At 52.6% G+C, this 8,443-nt stretch overlaps 1 long non-coding RNA gene across 1 annotated transcript; it reads left to right on the forward strand.

The window, feature by feature from the left end:
* On the forward strand, positions 1-6,620 carry LOC142432602 (uncharacterized). Its single transcript, XR_012780903.1, has 3 exons — positions 1-112; positions 3,480-3,570; positions 5,846-6,620. It is a non-coding gene; the product is annotated as an uncharacterized LOC142432602 (long non-coding RNA).
* The last annotated feature ends 1,823 nt before the right edge of the window (positions 6,621-8,443 follow it).

Raw genomic sequence — 8,443 nt, forward strand, 5'->3', positions numbered from 1 at the left:
TTCCCAGCAAGGAAGACAGTACCCCCCTCTCAGCCCATGTTCTGCCCTCACTCTGCAGGGATCCAGGCAGCCTGTCACCCGTGGGCAGAATTCCGGAGACCAGACAGAGAGAGTGAGTGTACTTCCTGAGTACTAGTGCCCAAGGAAGAGAGAGTGGGCCTGACCCATCAGAATCTGCCTCCTCGGGCACCAGGACAAGGTTGCTCAGTGGACCTGGCGATGGGGCAGGGGTCCTCTGGGGCTGTCTGGCCTGTGCGGCGGCGGGCCAGCAGGTTCTCAGTGCATGTGTCCTGGCAATGGGCATTGTGGGCTGAGCTCTGCCCTGCAGATGGAGCTGGGCCCACCTTAGGTTCTAAAGCGTGTAGGCGGCCTCAGCCCAATGCTCGGCTCCAGGGCAGTCTCACAGGAATCACAAAAGCTACCACACCTAGTGGCAGTAGGGGTATCACGTTGGGTTGTTCATTGTAAAGTCAGCTGTTCGAAACCACCGGCTGCTCTGGGGAAGATGAGGCATTCGACTCCCATCTAGAGTTACAGCCCCCGGTTGGGGGTGGGGGAGCGAAAAAAGAGGAGCTGATACCAAGGGCTCAATGGAAAGTAAATGTCTAGAAAAGAATGATGGAAACCTGTGTACAAATAGGCCTGAAACAACCGATGTACGGATTGTTATGAGTTGTAAGAGCCCCTAATGAAATGATCTTTTAAGGACAGAGAGAGAGAAAAAAAGGAGGGACAGTCTGGGAAACTCACAGGGGCAGTTCTACCCTGTCCCACGGGGTCATGGCAGTGAGGGGAACACTCAGTGGGTGGGATGCTGACCTTCTGAAGGAAGTCTTCCAACAGACCTCTTGGGGGGTGTGGGGGTGTTTATTGAGAAATATTTAACAGCCTGTGGAGTGTCCTTGTAGGGACAAAAGAGACCTGAAGTCTCCAGCCTAATTTAAAAACACTTAGTCTTAAAACAAAGAGAGACAAGGACCTACCCTGGTGAGGGAGATCTGAGCGTCACGGCCCCCACTGAGGATTTGGTGAGATACAGAACTTTAACAAGGACACGGGTGGAGGCGGGGCAAAGAAAATTCAATCCATCACCGTTTCAAAGGGCAGAAACAGGAATGGGGTCCATGATTGGGTGGGTGCGGCACACATTATGTTAGAGGAGATAACAGGATGGGCCAAGAAGCTTCCACCCAGTCCGTGTGGGCAGGGCTGTTGACTATGGGATCTCCACGGAAGGCACAGCCAGGCCAGCCCCTGAGGGGGAGACTGCCCGTCCCTGGACGGACCCGAGGTCAGCAGGAGGTAGTCTGAGTTCCGATGCACTCCCTCTGAGGGCAAGACCCCTTCACACACCTGGTCGGCCACTGCCCTTGCGTGGATGCTGATTTCTTGAAGCCCTTCAGGGAGGATAGAACTGTTAGGTAGCTGGGGGCCCATTACGCATGCTCAGAGGTACAAGCTTCTGGCCAGGAAGGGGTGGTACACCCAGGTGGGCGTTACACCTGAATTGGCCCATCTAGTCCAGGTGGATTTGATTCAGCCAATGGGGTCGACCAGTATTGTCGACCGCTCTCTCTCTTTCCCAGCGGCTGTGACACACTGTAGCACAGACGGGCCACGGTCCAGAGCGGCCAACCCGTACTCCGCAACTGTGCCTTCGACTCTGTCTGGCTTGTGTCCCATTGACTGTACAACCTGACACTGCTACTGTTCTCTGTAAGCCGCCTGGGACCACAAACAGGCTTCAGCGCGACTTCTTTCTCACGGGGAGCCAAGGACTGAGGTGTATCTCTCCCCGGAGAGATCTAACGGGACTGTCCTAGTGGGTTCCCAAGAGGAGGAACTATTTATAGGCACAGAAAGCCTCGATGTTCCCCCCCAGAGGGGCTCGTGGATTCAAACTGTTGACCCTGCCCACTGGGAACCAACGAGGTCCCCAGGGCTCATCCCTGCTGGTCAGTGGTCAGAAGGAATTCAGTGGAGGCTTAGTGCTCGTGTGTGTGTGTGTGTGTGGCGGGGTGTGTGTGGCGGGGTGTGTGTGGCGGGGTGTGGGTGGGGGGTAGAGGGTGGGGGTGGACTTTGGGCCTTCTCTGTCCTCCATCCCCTTCCTCCCTGCTCAGACTGGGAGCTCTCACCCATTGCCCTCCTCCTCACCATTTAACCTTTTTCCAAGGTTGCGTAACCACCCCCACTGGTTGCAGAACATTTTCATCGCCTCCAAAGAAACCCAACCCCTACCTCTCCCCTCCTCCCCTCTCCCCAGCTTCCCCCCACCCCCCCGCAACCGGGACTCTGCTTCCTGTCTCAATGGCTTGGCCTGTTCTGGACATTTCCAGAGACAGACAAACAGAGCTGGACAACACATGGCCTCGAGAGTCTGGTTTCCTTCAGGCCAAGTTGGGTTTTCAGGGCTCATTTCTGGGCGAGCAGGCTCCAGGGTGAAGGGAAAACATCTTGATCCAGAACCGAACCGGATGGAATTGTCCTGGGGTGTGGGCCACGATCCCAGAGTTGTAAGAGGAAAAACAGAATGTTCTTCCGTGCCTGCGGGGAAAGAGCAAGGAGAGGTGGGGTGGGAGCTGACTCCGGTGGGTGAGGAGTACCCACAGAGTCTGGCCCGAGGGCCACGGAAGAGCCCCATTTACATGCTGAGGGAGGTGGGCTTTGAGCCATTCAACAGATGCGCTCAACGTTAAGAGCGCCTTCTGAAAAGACCTTCCTTAAAAGTTTTCGAGGTGTCTTAGTGGTTCCCAGCGGGACTGCTAACTGCAAGGTCAAGGGTTCAAAACCACCAGCCTCTCCCAGGACGAAAGAAGAGGCTTCTTACGCCAGTAAAAGGTGACAGTCCTGTAAAGAGTTACCATATATTCGAATATAAGCCGACCCGAGTATAAGCCGAGGCACCTAATTATTACCTGGGAAACCAGAAAAACGGATTGACTCGAGTATAAGCCTAGGGTGGGACATGCAGGATGTGAATTAACACAGAGACCAGAGGGGAGAGACGGAGCACAGCCACAGATACATCCTTACCAGTTCAGCTGCCGGCGTAAGTGAATCACTACGGGAGCTTCTGCGAATTGGAGCTGTCCATGTCATAGGCCGGCTCTGATTGGTTAGATGTGAGTCAACAAATATTCAAAGCCCTGCAGTGTCAGCGGGGCTTTGAATGAACAGCGGAGGAAGGGCAATCACCTGTGAGATGTTACACCTCGCTGGGGTACCACTGACCCCTGTATAAGCCGAACCCCAGTTTTTCAGCACATTTTTGGTGCTGAAAAACTCGGCTTATACACGAGTATATACGGTAGGTACAGTCTGGTAAGGAGGACAGTCTAGTCCCAGTCTTCCAAGAAAATGTTTTTTTAATTAATTAATTAATTAATTAGTTTATTTATTTAAGAATATGTTTTTTGATACCACAAACTGGCCCGGTGAAGCCAGCAGCATTTTGCACTTATTTGCCTATTTCCCGGCAGTACGAATGAAGCCAACATCGCCTGAAATGTCCAAGAATGACACACATCCTGTTGAAAAGTGTGTAAGTGAACAAGAAAGAAAAAAATAAAGGTAATTTTCTTTTTTAAAAAGGAGTTACCCTGCAGGAAATACTGCAAGGGGCAGTTCTACCTGGTCCTAGCTGTGAGTCAGCATTGACTGATGGCCGTGCGTTTCCTTGAGTTCGGTGGTAAAGACAGAATACACAGCCATGGAATCGATGCTGACTCACCGTGACCCTGTAGGTCCGGATAGAGCTGCCCCTGCGGGGTCCCACACTGTAACATTTCTCAGGGGGAGTAGAAAGCCTCGTCTTTCTCCCTGGGAGAGGCGGGTGGTTTTGAACTGCTGGCCTTGAAGTTAGCTCCTAAAGACAGTCAGGAGGGGTCTTTAGCAGCTGTATCCGGCCAGAATTGGGGAGGACTCAGGAGCTATCCCTCTCCTATTTATGTGTCTTGAACGGGGGCGGGGAGGGGGTGTGCGTCCTGGTGGCAGTAGGTTTTGCTTTGCGCTGCTTCCTGCAGCGTTAGCAGTTCCAAATCCACCAGCCTCCCCAAGGGAGAACGATGAGGCTTTCTACTCCTGCACAGAGTGACCGTTTTGGAAACCCACGGGGCAGGTCTACCCTGTCCTGGAGGGACACGATGAGTCAGCATCGACTAGTTGGCAGTGAGTTTGTTTGTTTGTTTTTTTTTCTTTCTAAAACCATTTGATTGGGAGCGGATCCAGGTCTCATATCGTTCCCGAATTCAATCACAGCAAGCTGTACTGTACCGTGGCTACCACACTGTCTGTTACAAAACATTCTCTTCCTCCTTGGACTCCCTAACAGCTCCCTTTTACATGCGCCCCCCTCCCCGAAACCCTTATTGCTGCTGGCCGTCTCTATAGGTTCATTGATCCTGGGCTTTATATACCAAAAGCCATGCAACAAAAATTCAAGTGGACCCCCGCCCCCCCCCCCAAGATGAAACACACCCGAGACAAATCCCAATATGAACAAACAAAAACCAATAAAGTTCGGAAAATGTTGAAAACCAGATGGGGCCCAACATGCAACCAGGGGTTGGGGGTGGGGGATCAACTGACAGGGTTTGAACCGTTCAAGTCAGGTTTATCAATGTTACCTCCTACAGCCAGGCACCTCTCCAGTTTCTCCCCGAGTTTGGTTTTTTTTTTAACCGTCTGGCCCTGGGGCTGAGTGCATTGGAAAGTGGATAACTTCCAAGCCCCACCACCCCCTGCCAATCACACCCTACCCCCACCACACAACAAGAGGTTAGGGCAGAATCCCTCCGTGGTTTGCCTGGGTGTGTCCTTGATGGGGACCAGCATGCCAGGGTCACATAGGCGCAGGTCATGCCTTACTGCACCTATTGGTCAGAGAGCCTTGGACCAATCTCGTGAGTTCCTCTGCTCCACATAGTGTGCGTGTCCCCATCATGGGCCCAGCTTCTGCGTCTGGAGACCCCCTGGAACTGGGAGGCAGGGGCTACCTATCAGTCATTCTGCCAAGCTTCCTTTGCCCTCCCATGTACTTTACATGACCCTGAACCTCTGCAGAGCCCCGGACACCGCCGGGACCTTGCGCTCCTGGTCTCCCTCTGCCAGATGGGTCTGTCCAGAAGGGAGAGTTCTCCTTAAATGAGATTGGAGACGTGGGTTCTCTTGTCCCCTAAAAAGGAGGCACCGTGGTCGGGCTGTGACCCGCAAGGTCAGCAGTTCGAAATCCCCAGCCGCTCCTTGGAAGAAAGGCAGGGCTTTCTAGCCCACACGCGGTAAGTTCCGGTGAAGCCGGGAATGTTTTGCATTTAGTTGCTCATTTCTGCCAATACTCATGAAACCAACATTGCCTGAGATGTCTGAAAATTGAAGCACATCCCTGTTGAAAAAGATGTCAGTGAGCAAGAAAGATGAAAATAAAGTTAATTTTTTTAAAAACAAAGAAGTTAGGGGTTACAGTCCAGGGAATGCCCAGGGGTCGTTCAACCTTGTCCCAGAGCAGTGGTCCTCCACCTTCCACAGGCCCCGACCCTTGAATACAGTTCCTCATGTGGTACGACCCCACCCCCAACCATAACATTATTTCCGTTGCTACTTCATCACTCTCATTTTGCTACTGTGATGAATCAGGTGACCCCCAAAGGGGTCACAATGCACAGGTTGAGAACCACTGTCCTGTGGGGTCCCTGTGAGTGAGTGAGTGAGCATCGACTCAGTGGGAGTGAGTTTGTTTTGTTTTGCTTTTTGGTTCGTCCCCTGAAACCTCTGTCATGATAGAAAAAAAAAACAATAATTCTTGAGTGTCACGGCCCTGGCCCTTTTTTCTCACGGATGTAATTTTCAGTTTTCTTCAAAGCTCCTCAGCAGAAACCCCCAGGATCATCCAGTGTCGTTTAAGAAGACTGACCAAGGTAGCCCTTTGGGGATCCCTCCAGTCATCCTCCACCTCGGAGCTGACCTCTCAGCCTTGAATCTCACCTACCCAGCAGGTCCCCTCAGAAGCCACTGTCTCGATTGCACCTTATTCATGAAGGTGCCCTACGGACAAGCGTGTCACCGAGAGCCCTTGCCTGCAGCCTCCCGGTGATGTCAGACACGCTTTGAGTCAAACCCTGGCTTGGATGAACGGAAACGCTGGCGACAATGTGCTTGAATGGAGCCTCGTTATCCGTTCTTCACTCCTTTGCGTGGCTGAGGGCTGTTTCACGGTAGAGGTGTAAACCACCTGCTTACGCAATTCATTGATCCTCTGAGAGCGGATGTGCTCAGTGTTTGTGGTTTCATTTTAGCTTTATCGCTTTATCTTATCACGGAGAAATGTATGCACGGAAGCATTTCAAACCATGTTCAACGTGTACGCTTCTGTGACATCAATCAAGTTCCAGACTGTTCGTAACCCCCCACCACTGTTTCCATGACTTCACAGAGGAGCCCTGGTGGTCTGTGGGCTAAGGGTTGAGCTGCTAACCACATGGTCAGTGGTTCAAGTCCACTGGCTGCTCCTAACCCTGTGAACACTGTCCTTGAGTAAATGATGCCCTTTAGTTAAAGATTGATTATTTTTACCACAGGCCGGGCTCCATTCCAGACCTGAAGGGCAGCGCCTAAGGGCCAGTATTCCTGGGGGTTGAGGGTGGGAGGGAGGGGGGTGTTGTCACCAATCTCCATCCAACTGATAAGCTTGGCCTCTTTTCTAATTGTGCCTTGTTCTACTTTTCCTCCCACTCAAATCCAGAACCTTCTACCGTGCTTATCTGAGCAGTTGGCCTTGGTAGCTGGACACCATCCAGTTCTTCGGGTCTCAGAGGGGTGGAATCATATTCGCCGGGCCATTAGCCTTTTGATTTTTATCACTCTCCTTTCCTCTGGGTGGGGAGAGAACAGTGTTTGCCCCAAAGGAAAGACAAGTCACTCATCAGGGGAGGGGCGATTTACAACAAATGAAACTCACTCAACCCCCACAACCCAAAGTCACTGCCGTTGAGTTGGCTCCGACCCATAGCAGCAACCTTCTAAGAATGGGTAGAATTGCCCCTGGCTCATCACTCTTTATGGGAGTAGAAAGCCCAGTCTACAGTGGTTTCCAACTGCTGACCTTGTGGCTAGCTGCCCGACGCATAACCACCATGCCACCAGTGCCTGGTAGCTCTGGCAGGGGAATCCATGGCCACCAGACGCAAAGACCTCCTACAATCCAATCAGAAAAAAGACCCACAACCCGGGTAGGAAAACGAGCAAAAAGCTGGAGAGGCATCGTACCAGAAGGCCGGATGCAGGCTAACCACGGGAGGTATCAGATAAGATCTCTCCCTCACACTGTACATCCAAGAAGAGCTGGCCCCAGTGGTTGCTACTAACAGCCTGCAGGAAACATTGAGCTGGTGAGAGGAGGGTGCATTCGACATGCAAGTGGTGGAAGACGTTATTTCATTTTATTTATTTTGTCTCTTGGAAGCCTTAGTCCGGGAGAGGCAGCCCAGCCCAGCCCAGACCGAGAATGTGCGGTGGCTGGCTCCCAGCCGGTCGCCTCCGGGGCACCATCTCCTCAAGGTCAACCTGGGTCAAGCTGTGCCTTTCCTTCCTGGATGGTGCAATCCAGCACTTGGCAAACAAACGGCCTCTTTACCTCCAAGCAAAGCAGCTTTCACGGACATGATGCAGGTCCGGCAGTTCCGCGGCCGAGACCACTTTATTCCCCATCCATGGACACAGCCAACGTCTTGCAAGGCGCCTCGGCTGCGCGCGCAACCTCGCGGAGCATCTCAGCCCCGCCTCCGCGCTCCGATCCCACCTCCCACTCACCGAAATCCGGCTGAATTGACCTTCACAATGTATCCCACACCCACAGCTGTGCCCTCCTGCCTGGCCTCCCCTGGGATTAGTCTCCCAGCTCCCGCTTCCACCCTTGCCCCCCAAGGCGAAGGTCCCCACAGGCAGTAGAGTCCAGACCTCCACGATGAGGCACGGAGTTTTTTCAAGGGGAATAAAACAGCCAGGAGATCGTGACTCCTGACACCCATCAACCCTTGGGGACCAGAAAGCCGGCATTGACAGGAGCAAGCAGGTGCCCTTCCTTAGAAGAATGGACAGAGACACGTGCAGCGCAGAATAGGGTACATCGCTGAAGGAATAAGGATGCAACTGTGGAGCACCCCAGGGCCCCCGGAGAACATGATGATGGGTGAAGTTAGTCCATCACCAAAGGGACAAACCGATATTGTACACGGCCACCAGCATAGAAAAAAAGATAAAGAAAAGGACTAATTATAAATAAAAACAACAACCACCACAAAAGACTTGCGTGCCAAGGGGGACAGCCTTCAGAGGTGCCCAGGGTGGAGAGGGCAAGGATGGTGTGGCAGTTACATCATCTCCTGTCAACTTGCGAAGGGGTGGAGTTTAGCCTGTCAATCAGGTCATAGCCAATGAGGCCTCTGTGTGG

Source organism: Tenrec ecaudatus, chromosome 18 (assembly GCF_050624435.1).
Source record: "Tenrec ecaudatus isolate mTenEca1 chromosome 18, mTenEca1.hap1, whole genome shotgun sequence".
NCBI lineage: Eukaryota > Metazoa > Chordata > Mammalia > Afrosoricida > Tenrecidae > Tenrec > Tenrec ecaudatus.